We start from the raw sequence: 17,321 nt of genomic DNA on the forward strand, positions 1-17,321 counted from the left end.
GCACCGGGTAGCTTCCTTCCGCAGGAGCTATTTTTAGCAGCGCTTCGCCCCCCCTTTTCCCGGAGCCGCCGGCGTGGTCGCCTCCAGCTCGTGGCCGCCGCTCTGCAGCTCGGCGCCGCCTCCCCCGCCGCGGATGGCTCTTGGTAGCTTCCACGCGGGCAGGTCCGGAAACTGAGCATGTCTGCAAGCGCTCGGCGGCCCCGGCGGCGGCGGCGACGGCGGTGGGGGCAGAGCTGGGCTGCGTCAGGCTGAGCGCAGTCCGCGCGCGGCCGCGGGAGCGCAGTGCCAGCGCCGCCCGGCCCCACCGAGAGGGGCGCACTCGCCGCTGCGGGGCTCGCACCGCTCGCCGCAGCCCCCTCCCTCCGACCCGCAAGTAAGTTTGTGCGGTTGCTGGGCGCCGGGGCGAGGGCTAGGCGCCGGGGGAGCTGGGGATGGCGAGCGGGAAGAGCGCCTGGACACCCGGAGAGCGGGCAGCCTTCTGCCTCCGGAGCCCCGCGCTTCTCCCAACCGCTTGGCAGGTAGAGAGCTCCTGCTTACAAGGATGCTCTAGCAAAGGCGATAATGACCAGACCCGGGAGGGTAGGACTGGCTCAGGGGTCAGGTGTGGGACACTCTGGAAGGAAGAAGGACCGCGGATGAGGGAGCGGACCCGGCAGGCCAGGAGCCGGCTAGTGCCGGATGGGGAAGGGAAGGTTTGGAGAGCAGGGACCTGCCTGGGAACAGCCAAAAAGGGAAAGTGGTGTCCCTAGGACTGAGAGAGGGTCAGAGAGCAAAATAGAAGGGCGGTGTGTCCTGAACCAGGATGACAGAAGGGAAGATAGATGGAAAGTGGGGCGTGGGAAAAGCGGATTTGTAGGAGAGCAAAGGACGCCGGTGAAAGGGTCAGTGGGCTCCTGATGGGCGGGTGAACTTGGTTAATTTGGGGAATCAGAACTAGCTTAGGTAGATACGATGGAAAGAGACAGATTTAATTCAAGCCTCCGGAGGGAGTGTGTGAGGCAACACGTTGTGAGAACCAGCGGGTGCAGAAAGTGGCCTGGAAGGGAGGGATGGAAAGGTGATGAGGGATATGGGGGAATGTGAGCAGGGAGTGGGGTAGGTTCATGCCTAGGAAACAGGGGGGAAGAGCAAACCTGGTGGGTCTGCAAACCTGTGTATAGGGTTGGAGGCTTCTGTGAGTCAAATCCCATGGTAGTGGTTTAGAGGCACTTCTCTGAGGTTCCTCTTCCATCTCCTATCTGGTTTGGAGGCTGCTAGGATCCTGGACAGAGATGAAGCAGTGGGGAAGGTAGTCACTTAAGGGAGCCACCAGTGCTTTCCCTTACTGGACTGTGTATCCGGCTTCCTTTTAAGCAATGTGGGGCTGGGTTTGTGCATTGCACAGAGGGGGGAGTGGTGTGTGTTCTAGGCCAAGGGGATTCCTAGTCTCCTATGGGGAGGGGGAATTTGTGTTTTGGGCCGGTTAGTAAGGTAGAAGTCTGCAGCATGCAACACGCAGCAGGGGGTGTACATGCATGCGCTTTGCAGGTGCGTGTTGCCGGCCAGGGGTCCTCTGTGCTGTGCAGTCCTTCTCAGCGACTGGGAGATCAGGACTCTGGACGTGGTCCAGGGCAGGATTAGGGGAAACGTGCTTCCTTCCGTGCTTCGGCTTCCAGTGTATCTTCTGCCTCCTTTTGCTGGTTACATTCTTTCTGGCCCAGTGATGTGCTTCCATAGCCTCCCTCTGGTTACCTTTTATTTGAAACCTGATGCTGCTTGTCTTCCCTGATTCCTGTGCTTAGAGGATGCATCTCAGGCAGGGTTGTTCCCCTCTTCTACTCAGGGAAGGAATCTGAGAAGTCCCTGATGTCACAGGGGCTCTGGAATCATGAGGCCTTCTTAGAGGACGTGATGATCATAACATCTGTGGATTCCTTAAGCAGGTAGCCTCAAATGGACTGGGAGGGGCAGTGAGTAGGGTGGGAACAGTGACCATTACTTACCTGTGTTTTGAAGGGGGAAACCTCCTCTCAGTTCCAGGCTTACGAAGAGAAAGACTAGATTAGTTCAATAAGCATCGAAAATTATGTTGCGAAATAAAATGTCCATTTGACTAGCAAAGATTTTACTCACTAGCTACGTGAATCAAGAAGGATCTGCAGGTTCCAGGATGAGACATGGCAATGAAGAGGTGGGTGTCACCACGACCACGTCTTCTCAAGGCAGAGGGAGCATGGTTTGTTGGTGGGCAGGTTTTAAAGCTGCACTGTTAGAGTAGGAAATGAAGCTGAAGCAGGGGCTGGAAACCTGGGCCATCTGTGTACACTGAGGACGGAGGAGGGGTCCACCGTGGCCCCAGACTGCTGCTTCAGAGGATCCGTCTCTGATTATGTGTCATGACCGATATGTTTAGCACATCGAATTGAGGGGTGTGTGCGGGCACGGGTGCGTGTGTGTGTGTGTGTGTGTGTGTGCTTGGTGTGTGTATGGGGTGTCAGTGTTCAGATGAAGAGAAGCCAGAACTTTATCGAGGAGTAGGACATGGGCTTTGACTTTTCCTTTGCTTTTCTTTTCTTCTTTTCTTTCTTTTCTTTTCTTTTGTTTTTGTTTTTGTTTTTTCAGTCTCACCTGACCTATGGAGTGACATAACAAAAAGAGAGAATTCATCTAGTGGCCAGGAGCTGCCCTTTTACCTCATTGGCTGGGCCAGATGGAGGGGGAGGTCACTATTTGAAAATATGTCCACTTTTATAGAGATCTGGAATTTGGAAATTTGAATAACGAGGGCGTATTTTTTTTTTTTCTGTTATCTTTCACTTCTATTACTGTGAGTTTTAAATTGATTGTATAGATCAAGTCAAGGTAAAACAGGTGATTCTTTTAGAGATTGCTTCATTTTGTTTTTCAGAATATCGTTCTAATAAAACATAACTGTGTTTGCATTGAATTGGGGGAGTCGTTGGGGGAGGGGATGTCTAAGGAGGAAGGAGGGAGGGTTGGGAATGGGTGTTCAGCAGAGACAGAGACAATCTGGAGAGCTTGTGAGTGTGTAGAGGTGAAGGCTGTATTTATTGAATGCTAAATTTAGTTTGAAATAAGACTCCCCTTTCTCCCACCGTCTTGCCTTTTGAATACAAAGGACCGTATGTGCCCTTTGGCTACTTTCTCTGAGTGGAGAGTTCTGAAGTGGAGCATAACTTGACAACTCTCCTGAAGGACCTGTCCCTAAGCATGGCTAAGCTTCAGCAAACAGTCAATGAATCAGCTGCCCTCAGGTAAAGGCATTAAGAAATGGTGCGGTGTCTCCCAGAGGATAAAAGAAATGTCAGTCAAAGGAGGAGAGAAATGATGTTGCCTCACGCCAGGAATGGAAATGACCGATCGGCTTCGAGCACCAGGCCTCAGCTGAGGGCCTTCCAACAGAGGCACCCGAGCAAGGAGGAAGACGACGATGTTTTGAAGCTTTCATCAACTTCAGGGAAAGGGTGTCATGGGCATCTCACAGGTGACAGCTGGAATTGCTATTAGCATTTGATGATGAATTAGATAGTCCTCACAGTTGTACGGCCCTGGATGTCAGTACAGATTAGAAACCATGGCTTTCAGTATTCCTGGGATTATGAATGGTCCCTTTAAAAAGTGGCCTGTGACCGCCAGCACATTCCTGCTGTGGCATGTGCACACACACAAAAATAAATGTTTTTTTTTTTTTAATGTTTCAAAATTTAAAAAAATTGATAGATTTTTTTTTTAAAGTTAGATATTGCTTCCAGAAGTTCATCTCAGTAACAAACATTAATTTTCGGAGATTTCATTGCAAAATGGTACCATGCCCCACACCTTATTTTAAGGTAATGGGATCTACTTATTAGTAGAAGCTTATTTTGGCTTTTAGGAAATATCTTGTAGGGTTGAACAGATGGCTCAGCGGGTAAGCGCATGTGCTACTCTCACAGAGGAGATGGATATGTTACCTGGCACTCACATGGGGCTCACAACCCCTGTAACTCCAGTGCCAGACGATCTGATGCTCTTTTGTGCCCATCGTGGGCACCAAGCATACTCATGGTGCACATATTCTCAGGAACATAAAACAAAAATCGACAAATGCCTTTAATCCCAGCACTTTGGAGGCAGAGGCAGGTAGATTTCTGAGTTCAAGGCCAGCCTGGTCTACAGAGNGAGTTCCAGGACAGCCAGGGCTGCACAGAGAAACCCTGTCTCGAAAAACCAAGAAATAAAAACAAAAACAAAAGAAAAATAGTAATAAAAACTTAAACTAGGGATTCCTCAAAAGCTGGTTCTATGCACTTGTGACGTGACCCAAGCAAGCAATTCTGACAACATGACTGTTCTGCACTGACTCACTAGGTTCCCTATTGCTTTTTTAAAAAAGCAAACAACAATTATCACTTTTTCCTTTATTGAGTGATCAGGTAGAATCAGAGAGAAAACATTTTTTAGCTGAAGTCTCACGAACTGTTCCAGGGAGAAGCTTTAGTGTCCAGATCTCTTCACAGAAAGGAAGGAGACCCAGATCATTTTTCTGTATTTAGTTTCCATATGAAGCCAACAGAATAGTGTGTACTGTGGACAACATGCTTTCCTAGTTAGCAGCACAATGCATTGCCTAGGGAAGGTGAACAATAGCTGGCACTCCTCTGTGAAATGAGATCTGGTGCTGTCCTGTCAGAGCCTGCATGCCCGACCTGAGAGCATTTACTAGGTAAGGGCTGTGCCATTACCACACCAAGGCCCTGAGAACATCCAGCTTTACTCACGGATTCTATCGCTCTCCTGGCTTCCCTCTATCAACACTGTTTATCATCTGTTGGTTCCTTTCAGATTCATTCTGAAGGGATCATTAAAGCTATCTCCTTCCTCCCTTGTTCTAATAGCCAGCACTCTTAGCCATTAAAATCCCTGAGGGATTCCTGCCGCCGAGCAGAGACTTTATGCACCTCTCCTACCAAGTCCCTGGAGTCCTTGGTAGCCCCTCCCTTTCTCCTGTGTGTGCAAACAGAAAGCTCCCATCTCTGTCCTGGTGGAACACATTAGGTTTGTCTCTGCAAAGATGGCTGTGGGGAGAGCCTTGGTTTTCCGCAAAGCCAGGCTTAATTTCCATGCTGGCTTGCTACCGGCCTAGTTGGCTGAGTTGCTTGATATTGGTGTTGAGAAGGGTAGGTCTTCTCCAAGAGAACTAGCTGAGGAAAAGAAAGCCGGTGAGAGCAACGGCAGGCTCAGAATGGAGCCTATCCTTGCTGATATGAATGTATGGAAGGTAGGATAGGAGCCGATGATAGGCATGTGTATCTACACAAGTCAAGGGATTTGAGAGTTGACAACAGGAGACTGTCCGTGACTTGAGATCTTTGGATTGCAACAAACTGCCTCATGCATTATTTCCAGTTTATAAAACTAAGTCTGTTTAGAATAATATTTTTATGCATGTCACAAAATGTATTTGTGAAAAGAAATACAAGATGAATATTCATTTTTTAATTTGGAGCAGATACATAATGATTCTTTAAGAGACTTCTGAAGAGTTGCTGAAATGCAGAAAGCTAAAAGAACTGTTAAGGAGAAAGACTGTAGTGTGTGTGTGTGTGTGTGTGTGTAAGCGACAGCAGGAGAGGGTGTGAGTTGAGGGGAAAGGGGTCAGGTCTCGTCTGTCTCCCCCCACCCCGCGGGAATGGTTATTGATTCTGTTTGACACCTGAGTGAGGAGAGATAGTTTTTCTGTGCCTATACTTGTCGGCTAAATCATGCCTGTCTGTTTACAGTCCTTACAACCATTGCATAGCAGGTAGTGTTTGTAAGAATGAAACAGAATTTCAAATCAGTTCTGTCCTGTGATGCTTGCAGTAGAAGTTTTGAAGCACACCTTTTAAAGCCTATAGCATCGTGCTGTACTGTTTGGGATGAACAAAATGTCTGAAAGCTGAGCGCTTGATTTCTTCTGCTTGAGGAATAAACTGCAGATAGTACCCACATTTATGACAGTCTAGGATGCAGGTTTTGAGGGACAGTGAGCTAGCATGGCAAACCTTTTGCCTGTAGAGGCAAACATGGTGCCTGCTGACGTGTCAATCATTGTTCCAGTGGGAGGAGGGAGAGCAGGAGCTTTATTCTGTGTGTGCTGGCCTTGGTGAATTCAAGAACATCAGTAACCAGGTTTTGAAATCAGTGCTGTAGCAAAGGCGAAGAGAGGATGTGTTCTAAGTCTCACTTGAGTTTATCATTGCTAAGACCGATGGATAGAAACTTATGGAAGACGAAGCTTTACTTGTGGAAGATCTTTGCCTTTGTGATCATTTATTACAAGGAACAAGGAGACCGACACACCTCCTAAAGATTTCACTGTTCAATATTATGCCTTTTCTATCTTCAGAATATTCAGTATGCGGGATTGTGTGCTCTCAGAATGCCTATAAGTTTGTAATTGAGAGTTTCTCTGGCCTCTTAAAGAAGGCAAAGTCTGTGCTGTTTATCACTGAGAGCGTACTGGCTGGTGTTGACAGCAGCCTGTTTTATTCAAGGAAAAATTTATGCCCTTGACATTTGTCTGGACTGTCACTAGCTAAAAAAACACAGAACTCAGCCTTCTGGATCGGGAACCCTGATTTCAGCAACTTTGATTTGAATAGCCGTCTTGTAAGCAGACTGATAGATGAGCCAGGGTACTACCTTCACAGTGCCAAGGAAAGAGGCGCAAGGGCTGAGGCTGAGTAGAGATTTGCAAATGAACCTAGCAGTCCTTAGCAGTTTGTGACTTCAAACTAGAGTCTTATACTCCATAGAGCTTGAAGTACCTCGTCTTTAAGTGACAAACGGTTATATTTGGTTACATATGGACTTGGTTATGGTGTTAGAGAAAGTGACTAGAATGATCAAGGACCTTCCTGTTTTATCTTATTTGGGACGAATATAGTGTTTTAAGTAACTGTATCTCAGAAGAAATGTGAAGCCATGGATGATATCCTTTAATTAGGACATTTTTATTTGAAAATTCAAGACTGGCACTAGTTGATAGTTGTTGCATGGCGATGATTGTGCTTTAGAAATTGATACTGTGTTATTGCTTTGTGTATCCTTGAAGAATGTCAGGTTTTCAAAAGGCAAGCTTATTTGCCGGAGGTATCCTGTTAGAATTGTGCATTCATTTCTTAGGTCATGATTAACATATAACAAATTCGGCTACATTTACAGGATTTGGCTATACTAAAATATATCAAGTCTGGCATCATTGATGGTGTGTTTCTAATAACTCTTCTGGCGCTTTGAGATGCATGGAGCCCCTGCATATTAGTTCTCTTCTTCAGTAGACAGGACTGGACTGTGAGGGTAGGCACCGTGCTGAATAAATGTGTGCTGGTAGCCTTTCCTTCATGAGATACTTGATGGGATCACTCTTCTGTTTTCTGACACAAGTCAGGGCATGAAGTCATTATATAAGCTATTAGCTAATAATAATTTATCCCTTGATCCTGGCCCAACCTGGCCTTCAGTTCTGCTTCAATGTTCCAATTGCAGTAAACATAGACCTATCTGTGGCCATGTGTGCACTGCACGGAAGACTTCTGATAGGATCCTGTCTGACCCTGGCCTTGCTCACCCTGCTTTTGGTTTCCTCAGCTAATTCTCTTGGGAAAGACCATCCTTCCCAACGCCAAGGTCATGCCACTCATCAAATTAAGACAGTTATATTATATTATATTAAAAAAAAATCTACTTCTTAGTGGGATTATTCAGTAAAAAGAATGAGAAAAGGCTTGTCTGTTGCAGCTGTTTTCTAAGATAAAATGTGGTAGAATGTTTTGAATACATATATGAATGGACTAAAGCATTTTCCTCGTATCTATTTTTAACTCTTTGCATAGATCACATTGACGGAAAGTCATAAGTACACATCACACATTTGGGAAAAGAGTGTTGACCATGATAAATGGCTTAAAAAAAAGTTTGTTTTCTTTTGTTTCCATTCATCCAAATGAGTTAGTCATATAAATAAATGTAGCTGCCTTATTTTGAAGTGTTTCCAAATGGAAATGTACATTTCCATTTGTTTACATGTTTAGAGTTAGCACTGAGGCCACTATAAATGTGGTCTACTTGTGGCATGTCATTGTATCAGATGGATTTTCCAACAGTTTCCAGTACTGAGGGGCAGGATATTTAACTATCAATTCAGGCTGGGCATGTAGCTCAGTGGTACAGTACTTTGTCACCGATAGAAGGCCACATGTCCACTCTCCAGCACTGCAAAAATACATAAACAAATACATCTATTTAAAATGGGAATACTACAGAAATCATCAATGCATTTATTACCCATTATACCATTTTGGTATCTTAAATTTTTAAGACACTCAAGGCTTCTTTTTAAAATACAATTAAGTTATCATTAGAGCAAGATTTTAATGGGATGTTCTTTTTGGCACATTCTTTAATATTTTTAAGTTAGAAACCCTGTTGAGGAGGTACAACAGAGATAGCCAGAGGCAATTTACATGATGAGGATCTAGGTTTTAGTTATCCTGAAATCAGAAACTAATTTCTAACAGGGAAAGAACCCATTTGTTTCACTCGGTAAGTCTCTTGAAGCTTATCCATGCCTAGCTAACTATAATGCAGCTTATTATTATTATTATTATTATTATTATTGAATATCTTCTATTTCAGTCAAGATGAAGCCAGTGGAAAACTTAAAAGTTAGTGACAATCATTGATTTCTAGAAAAATCAGACAAAATTGATTTCTGGAAAAAGCAGACAAATATAACGACATTGTTCATTATTCTGTACATTGAATCTTACATTTCAGACTTGATCATCGATTATTGTGAAAACTTTTTATTTTTATTTTTTTCATGATGGAGTTGATAAATTATTAGCATTAACTGAAGTGAGAATTAAGGGTTTGTGGAGCTTGATGGGAAGTTATGAATCAGTTTCTTTAAGTTTTCCATTAGCTTCTTAGACTGAAACACATAGCTTTGCTAAGCCAATAATGAATGTATTATAAAGTCTGCAGATGGACAAGCTTTTACATACTTATTTGTGTTATTTGGGGGAAGGAAGAAAGAGGATGTCATAATCTGTATATTTCTTAAGTGAATCAAATAGAACACAGATCATAGTTCGTATAAACAGAAGGTCACTGGTTTGATCCTTGTGGTGGAGTTCAAGGCATTGAAGAAAAGATGAAGAAACTCTTGGCAGGAGTAGGACCAATGGCAGATACAAATGAGTTCTAGCTGCATGCCATCTTCAGCTCCCTGCCCTCAAGACAGAATTCAAAGAGAGAAGGAGGGCAAGGCGATTCAAGGTACTGCACCTTGCTTCCTTGGTAAATTTAGATGAAAAGGAAAACAAAGACATAAACCAATACTGATAAAACCTCCCAAAGAGAGCTTAGCTTGAGTGTCTGGAAGGCAAAGACAACATATTCATTCCCTATGTCCTCCCCTGGATCCCACAGTGTCTATCTAGTGAGCTTCTTACCAAAGAATATTCATTGATCTCAGATACATCTCAATATTTCTCTCTTCTGTCAATACAGTATATTCCTAGGGAGAGGAATCTGTAAGACTGGGCTTGGGATTCTTGGACTATGCAGAGTGATGGTCTGGATCAAATTCAAAACTTATTTTTGTACAATTTGAGAAAGAGAGGAGAGAGAGATGGAGCAAATCTAAAGAAAGATCTAGGACCACAGGGCCTCAGACTGAGGCTGGATCCAGAGACCCACACCCTTGATACAGCTGTGATCCTTACTGCCACAAGCTAGAAAGAACCCAGATACTATTGTTTCAGCAATGAGTAAGCACACTATAGTAGGCAAGCACGTTCCATAGGCTAGATTGTTAGTTGGGAATGTAGGGAATATTTCTGGGTCCATCTCTGTGCAGACGATCACTGGGTGGAACCCCAGGGAGCAGAGACATGCAGTTTCATCAAGGTGTGGCACTTTCAGAACACAGAAAGACTGGGAAATCGATCCCGATGGTTCTATGGAAAACTGGAGTAGCTTAGCAGGATTATTATTATTATTATTATTATTATTATTATTATTAGGACAGAATGCAAAGCCAGCACCAAGTAACTGCAGTCCTAAGGAACATATCTGAGTTCTGTTAGATTTATTATTGCTATGTCCAATGTTACTTAGAAGCAAGCAATTTCTGTCCTAGAAGTTGAATGTTTTTATAAACACATGTGCAACTTTTTACAAATCCCGAGCTTATATGATTAGACATTAATTAAAGTTAAAAGTTCTTCAAGCTCAAACAAATCTCCCTCTCACACAAGCTTTCGCGTTGAAGTTGTCAGGCACGAGAAGAGTCCTGTTAGTAAATGAACATTGGTGGGGAGCAGGCTGTTTTCTAACAGCCTAAATTTACTAACTTCTTAATAGGATTTACTGTTTCATTATTTTGACTTTGGCTTATAAACTACTATACCAGTATTAATGTACATATGACTTTGTTACCAATTAATATCATATACAGTCATCTGCAGATATTTTCAGCAATAATTTATGCCCATTGTAGTACTGAAATTATTGTTCATGCCTCTTGGCTCTTAAACCCTTTTAGTTCAGGTTTCAGTGGGATAGTCTTAAACATTATTTTACTACATGCGTATATACCATGGCATACATTAGTCCCTTTAAATTTGGGTTCTTACTTTCTGTTCAAGTACTGTATACGTCATTCTCTGTACAGGTTATAGGCTCTAATAGATTGCTAGAGACATGCCAGAGTGGATAAAGAACTGTCCACAAGACCTCAGTCCAACTCTAAGAACTATGGACAACTAAGAATTAAGAATTCTTAGAATTCTTAATTCTAAGAATTGGGGAAATTGTCTTTCCCAGGGAAGAACACACAATTTGTTAACCAATAGCAAATGGTCACCTAAAAACATGCATACAAGTAACATTATTCAAACTGAACAGGCCATAATTAGGAACATATATTTAGAAACATATACACTTATGTGTGTAACAGCAATTTATGGAAAAGGAGGTTGTGCATTTGAAAGAGCGTCAGGAGGGTTATTTAGGGGTAGTTGAAAGAGGAAAGAGAAGGAAAAAATTATATAACTATATAATAATATAAAAATAAAAGATAAAGAATCTAAGCTCTTTCTTTGGCTCCTGGTGAGTTCTACTTGGTACTTATGAGTTGGGGCAGACAACCAGACCTAGTGAGTGCTTTCACACATGTGCCTGTCCCACTGGGTCCCCTGCTCCATTTTGTAGGAAACAATGCCCCTAGAAGGCACATAGGACTCGCTTGTGGAGCTGCTCATCACCTTCCCCATCTGGAACAAGGGTTTCCCACCATCTCACACTGATGACTGTGGATTTTGGAACCTATGGAGGCTGTGGTGACACGTATGTCTTAGTAGGTCCAACCTTAGATGTCTGAGACTCTCTAAATGACTGATGTGAACGCTGGACCACTTAGATCATGGCTATTTTTCTCCAAGTTTTGGATAGAATTTTTATTTCCTCGAACATTTGAAAAGCTAGTTTTGATTTTAGTGAATTCCTCTTCCTTTGCCACCATCTCTTTTATGCTACTTGTGTTTGCTTTTAATTTAGTGATTCTAAGGGCTATCATGCCAGAAGGAATCACCTGAGTGACTTAAATGCCAACAGAGAAAGTGGGTCAGAGGACTTGCCTAGGCCCCTGAGCAATGGGAAGGTTGCTTCTCCCGTGGCTTGAAATTCACATCATATGCATATACCTGTCTGCGCTAATGATAAATGATCTAGCTCTTTTTATTATTAGAGTCTTTATGAAGGCTTGCCTCTTTTGGAGCAAAATCTGCTTTTATTTAATTTTTACATTGATCTAGGTCTGGCCTTTACACCTCACATTTATCTAGGAATTTCCTGAAGTACTAAAATATGCTCAGACTGTGGCCATCTTGTTGTGTTCCAGAAATGCAGGTCATGGTGAAATCTGCCAAATCAAAATACATTTGGCAGAGATGTATTTACTGGGAGACAGAAGTCTTCAGCTGCATGGAACATTATTTAGCCCTTCGTACAGTGTACTCAAATCCACATAGCATCTTTCTAACAATTATCTCAGGTGCAGGTATATATTGGGTGCATGGCAGGTGTTTTTGAAACAATAAAAGGCAAGGCTCATAACCCGTAACCTTGGGTAGTTGGTACGTATGGGAGACATTAGTTGCATTTCTTGACAGATGCTGTGAGAGCCAAGCAAGTGGGTCCAAGAATTGTGCTGTGGAAAGGAATGCTTCTGTAGGTTTGAGGCTGCTTGGGGTTCAGAGGAGAAGAAGGGTGTCCCTGGCAGAGAAGTAGCATGGCACATAAACGAAAGATGTTCTGAGTGCTTGGGACGAGCGTGAGGTTGTGACCAAATGTAAGTGGGGGGAAGCAGCGTTATATAGCAGAGAATCTTCTAGGCAAAGTAGGGGATTTTGGTCTTTGAAATAGAAAGCAACCTGATTAATTCCCCTTTATGGACATACAAATAATTGCATTTTCCAAAATAGCTAGAATTATGAAAGGCGGGATGTCTAGTATGTTTTTGAAGAGAAGGGCGCTATTGTTAAATGTCACGGACACCGCGGTCATGGTACATACCACACACGTGCATTTCTACAGGTGTGCACATTCACTGCTGGGTAGGTCATGATTGGCTTCAGTGCTAGAGTTGCTGAGAGACTGCTCTCCATTGGCTTTTGTCTTCTTTGGCTAATTCTGAACCTTTTAACTTTAAATAATGTCTAGTCATGTAAATAATATGTAAATCAATCACACACACACACATACCTGCTAACATTTACTTCAGATGTTTTACAAAAGAGGGCCACTAAAGTTATTCATGAATTTGCTTGCTAATTTTAGTTGCTATAGTTCATTTATTTAGCTGAATTATATTATAAAAGGCTGGTGGGACTATTGTAATTGAATGAAAATGGCTTGAAAACACAGCCTTTATTAGGGTTGCTAATATGGTGCATATTTGAATTGATAAAAATGTGAATATTTCATGTGTGTATCTAAAGATATGGTCAAATCTGACCAAATATTGGTTTATATAAGGACAGCCTCAGTTTGAATTAAAATAAAAAGCCTTTGAAACTTTTAGATCATTTAAGTACCTGTGTAAAATGAAGTCTGATTTAGTATCCATATGTATGTGTGAGAGCAACAAAATATAGTCTCCAAAGTAATGCCATCTCTGCCTCTTTTGTAGTATTAAGTATTGGTATGTAGTAATAGCTCCAGCCTCATTATATTTTTCTCACAGAGAACCACTTTTATAATTTTAGGTGTCTTTTGTCATTGGACATTACCAAGGGCCATGCTGTTTAACACTGCCAACCATGGGATTTCCCATATATAAACTTTCTGAAGTGCATGAGGTTAGCCCAGTTGCCAGTCTTTTTCTTACCCAGATCCTTATTACCTAACAAATAGCAGACATACAAAGCTTTTATAGATTCTGCATGGTGAGATGCATTGAAAGATTATCCAGGTGAAGATGTTCAGGGGATGACTGAAGCATTTGTAGAGATCTGTGTCTGTGTACTTGGCATCTTTAGCAACAGAATGCCAACAAGATCTTGCCATCTCTTCTCTAGAGGTTCCTTTTTGGATAAGGCACCTCCATGTGAATGTCTCTTTAATCAGTGTAACCTTTTATGAACAGCTTTGGTCCATAATCAACCTTTTAAGTCCTCTGTTTGATGTGAGGTGACCTGAACCCTTGTCTCTTGTTACGAAGGGCTGCAGTGCAATCTAAGCAGTTACTGTACTGTCATCTCTAGTTATGTGTGACTTGGTCAAAGTTGTCTACTGATATCTTTGAAGGGTGATGAGAGGTGGAACCCCTGGGAGTGGTTGGACATTAAAGAGATGCTGTCTTTAACATGAGATTTTTAGCATGGTCAGGATTCTTTCTAGAGACCTTGGTCATCTTTCTCGTGGAATGGAAGAAACTCAAGGAATATGAAGCTGGATGAAAGACAACTAGCACAAACTCCAACCAGGGGCCACCAGCTGAGGCAGCTGTGACTCCTAAATGTTGGGGCTCCGAAAACACATTATTTTCCATTTCTGTTTAAGCTAATTGGGTTTCTGTTTCTGTCACTGAAAGAAAACATGAATTCTTGCTGTCTGTAGGCAAAGTGTCCTATGCTGTCTCCTCGCAGCAGATAGGAGAAGAGACACAACTATTTCTTTTGATTTGAGTCAGGAAGAGTTTTAAGATAGGTCAAAGGATAGGGGCACTTTTTCTGTTGAGGTTTCTTTAAGTGGCATAGAATGCTTTAACAAAAGCTATCTACCTTCTGAGGCACTAGAATCACAGATGCCTGGGACACACAGAGGAGGAGACACTGTTGCCAGGCATTAAGGAAACAAACCTAAGAGATCACTGGCTGCAACCTAGTTACCTAGTTACGGCCTTGCTGTGTGAACTCCGTGGATACTCTTAGCTCCTTTGCAAAGAGGCATTCTAGGTCTTTTGTTCAACAAGTAAGGTATTATAACCCTGATAATGGCTCCTAACTTGAATAACAAGATTAGAGGGACAAGCAGTAAAATAATGAAGGACAAATTATTTTATTCATCCTATAATTCTAGTGACTCAGCAGTGAAAAGCCATTTGTGCTCTCAGTAGGCCACCAGACCATTGTGGATACAAGTTCCTGACATAGCTTCATTCTGTTTGGTCCCCTAGGTATCAGCTTCTCACAGGCATATTTCCTTAGAGGATGACAGGGAAGATATACTGTATGGTCTTGTGAATGAGTGTTTCAAGTGGCCTGTGAGAGTTCACAGAATATGGAGCAATTATCCAGTACTCTCTCCCCAGTCTGCCAAAGACCTACCTCCAGTGGATGCTGGAAGCTAAGGACTACATAGTCCAGTCTTAAACATTATGCAGGCTTTTTTTTTCCTGTTCTTCTTCTCAGCTCCCTTTCCTCCCTTCCTCCCTCTCCTCTTCTCCTCTCTCCTGCTCTCCTTCTCCTCTCCCTGACCCTCCCTTCTGCTCTCTTCTAAAACAGGGTTGAGTTATTTTTCGAGACTTTCTTCCACCTCATGATCCTCCTGCCTCGACCCCCTAGTGCTGAGATCACAGGCACACTCTATCGCCCATAGTCTGGCATTTTAATATATATGCGTAGGTATGAAAAGGTTTACTTTAACACAGGAAAAGATTGACAATGGTATGTAACAATAAAATATAGCAATTATGACAGGTAAACTGTCATGAAAGTATCTCTTTAGTTCTGGAATTTTCTATGTTCTATTTTCAGACCATCGATTAACTGTTAACTAGAAAGGGAATTCTGATTATAGGTTGTCTGTGATAGCATTTTGGGTACAAATTTATGCTAGTGGCTTGCTTTTAACTATTTCTTCCAGAAGAGAGACATGAAATTTGTGTAACTTAGGACCATTTGTGGCTAAAAGGAGTCTGGGGTATGTAGACTATTATTAAGACTCATTTTATCTTAGACTAATGCTTGTTCTTATGGATAATTTCTGCTAAGAAGTGTTATAAGATAATAACTTACCTAAAAATAGACTCTGGTTACTAAGCTATAATAAGAACTGAGCTGCATATTGTCATCCAGTGACCAGGAAACTTAGTTTTTCAAGACATGTTATGAATAGTCAAACCCCCATTTCCCAGAAGGTTTCAAAATGCAATCAAAAAAGGAAAACAGGTTTCTCTTTCTCAGGTAATTACTGGGAAAACCATTATCCCTTTTGTGGGGAAAATGGTGCCCACAAAAGGTCAGAGCGATGCCACGGGGGTAGCATGATGCTCAGTGGTGCTTGGTGAAGTGAGAACATAGCAAGCTGCCTTCCCAGAGACAAACAGAAGGAAACAAGCGACGCAGGTCAGCCTCAGCTGTAGGTGCATGCACGTTGAGCGAGCAAAATTCACACGCTCTCTAAGCATGGAAGGTTGTTCCCAGGCAGGGGTTGTTACTGGTTGTTGCCTCCTAAGTCTGTGTCGCGTGGCTCACAGAACAGAGGCTCCTAAGCTGCTCCAGGCAGATGGAGCGCTTCCTGGTCTTACCTGGGAAGTAAGCCACTTATGTGGAAGCCCCACTTATCTGCAGGGGAGTGTCCTGTGCATTTGGACCTGTCCTTTCCCTGAGTTTTTCTACCAACAGCAGGTTGAAATGCACAGTGGATGCTTTCATGTACAGCATACCCTGGTGGCTGGCTGGAAACTTTGTGGGTGCGTCATACAAACAGATGGGGCTCCTGGGCAATTGGAATTTTACCGTAGGTTGTTAGACATGATAGCACTCAAGTTTGGAGTAACTACCAAAGTGAAGACTTGTTTACGCTGACCGAAATTCTAAATAAATGACATCAGTTTCAGTTTCAGATATATATTTTTTAACATTTCTTTCCTTAGTTTTAATGTTTATGCTCTATTGGATTTATTCTTTTTTTTTTCTGTATTTATGCCACTCAGTCTTCCACTTTCTTCTGTGACTCTATCTGTTCCCTCTCAAATTCAGTTTATCATAAGTGAGTGTAAATGAATGTGAAAATGCATTTAGTGCTGCTCTTGTGTGTATGTTTTTAGGACTGACCACTTGTTATTGGATAAGCAATTAGGGAGCTCACTCCTTGAGAGATTTATTCTTCCCCTTTCTGCATTCATTGGCTGCCTGTAGCTGTCCATCTAGGAGTGGAGCCTTGTGAAATTTCCCATTCATGTTGTCATGTCAACTGGTATTGTCGTGGTTGAGGTTGTATTTATGCACCTCATTGTTCATGTTAGTGTATGGCACATGTGTATGCACATGCCAACAGATGTTCTGGTCTTTTCAAATTTTAAATAATTATGACACTGTGTTTCTCAGCCACCTGTATTACCTGAGAGCAGTTGAGTGGCAATATCTCAGTAATATGAGACATGGATTTACATACCATGTGTAGGGCCTGCCTGGTTCACTATATAACAGTGTTTATGACTTCAGATAGATCTAGTAATTCTTTTGCTTGCTTGTTTAGCATAATCTGGAGTTTTCATGTGGTATTTGGTAAGGATCTGAAGACTTTATTATGTTTTACCGTTGACCACTTACCTTCCAACCTTCCAATAAGTCTAGGTTTCTTGCTGAGTCGGAGTATTTAAAGTGTCCTTCAGGGCTTTTGTTTGTTTGCTTGATTGGCTTTGTCTGTGGTTTTGTTTGTTTATTTTTCCCCACAAGATACTGAGCCTGTGTCTTAGGGTTTTATTGCTATGTTGACCACTGCAACTCTTTATTATTTTTATTATTATTATTATTATTATTATTATTATTATTATTATTATT

The 17,321-nt window shown here is 42.4% G+C and overlaps 1 protein-coding gene across 3 annotated transcripts in view; it reads left to right on the forward strand.

Annotated features, from left to right (window-relative positions):
* Positions 1–278: 278 nt before the first annotated feature.
* The window catches only part of Oxr1 (oxidation resistance 1), a 406,656-nt gene continuing 389,613 nt past the window's right edge, over positions 279–17,321 (forward strand). For 2 of the 3 annotated variants that reach the window (XM_029531089.1, XM_029531092.1), the window contains exon 1: positions 279–373. The gene's annotated coding sequence lies outside the window, so the exon portion shown is untranslated. Of the gene's footprint in view, positions 374–418; positions 519–17,321 lie in introns of those variants that run through there. The other variant, XM_029531090.1, reaches the window with a different exon arrangement.

Source organism: Mus pahari, chromosome 17 (genome assembly GCF_900095145.1).
Source record: "Mus pahari chromosome 17, PAHARI_EIJ_v1.1, whole genome shotgun sequence".
Classification (NCBI taxonomy): Eukaryota; Metazoa; Chordata; class Mammalia; order Rodentia; family Muridae; genus Mus; species Mus pahari.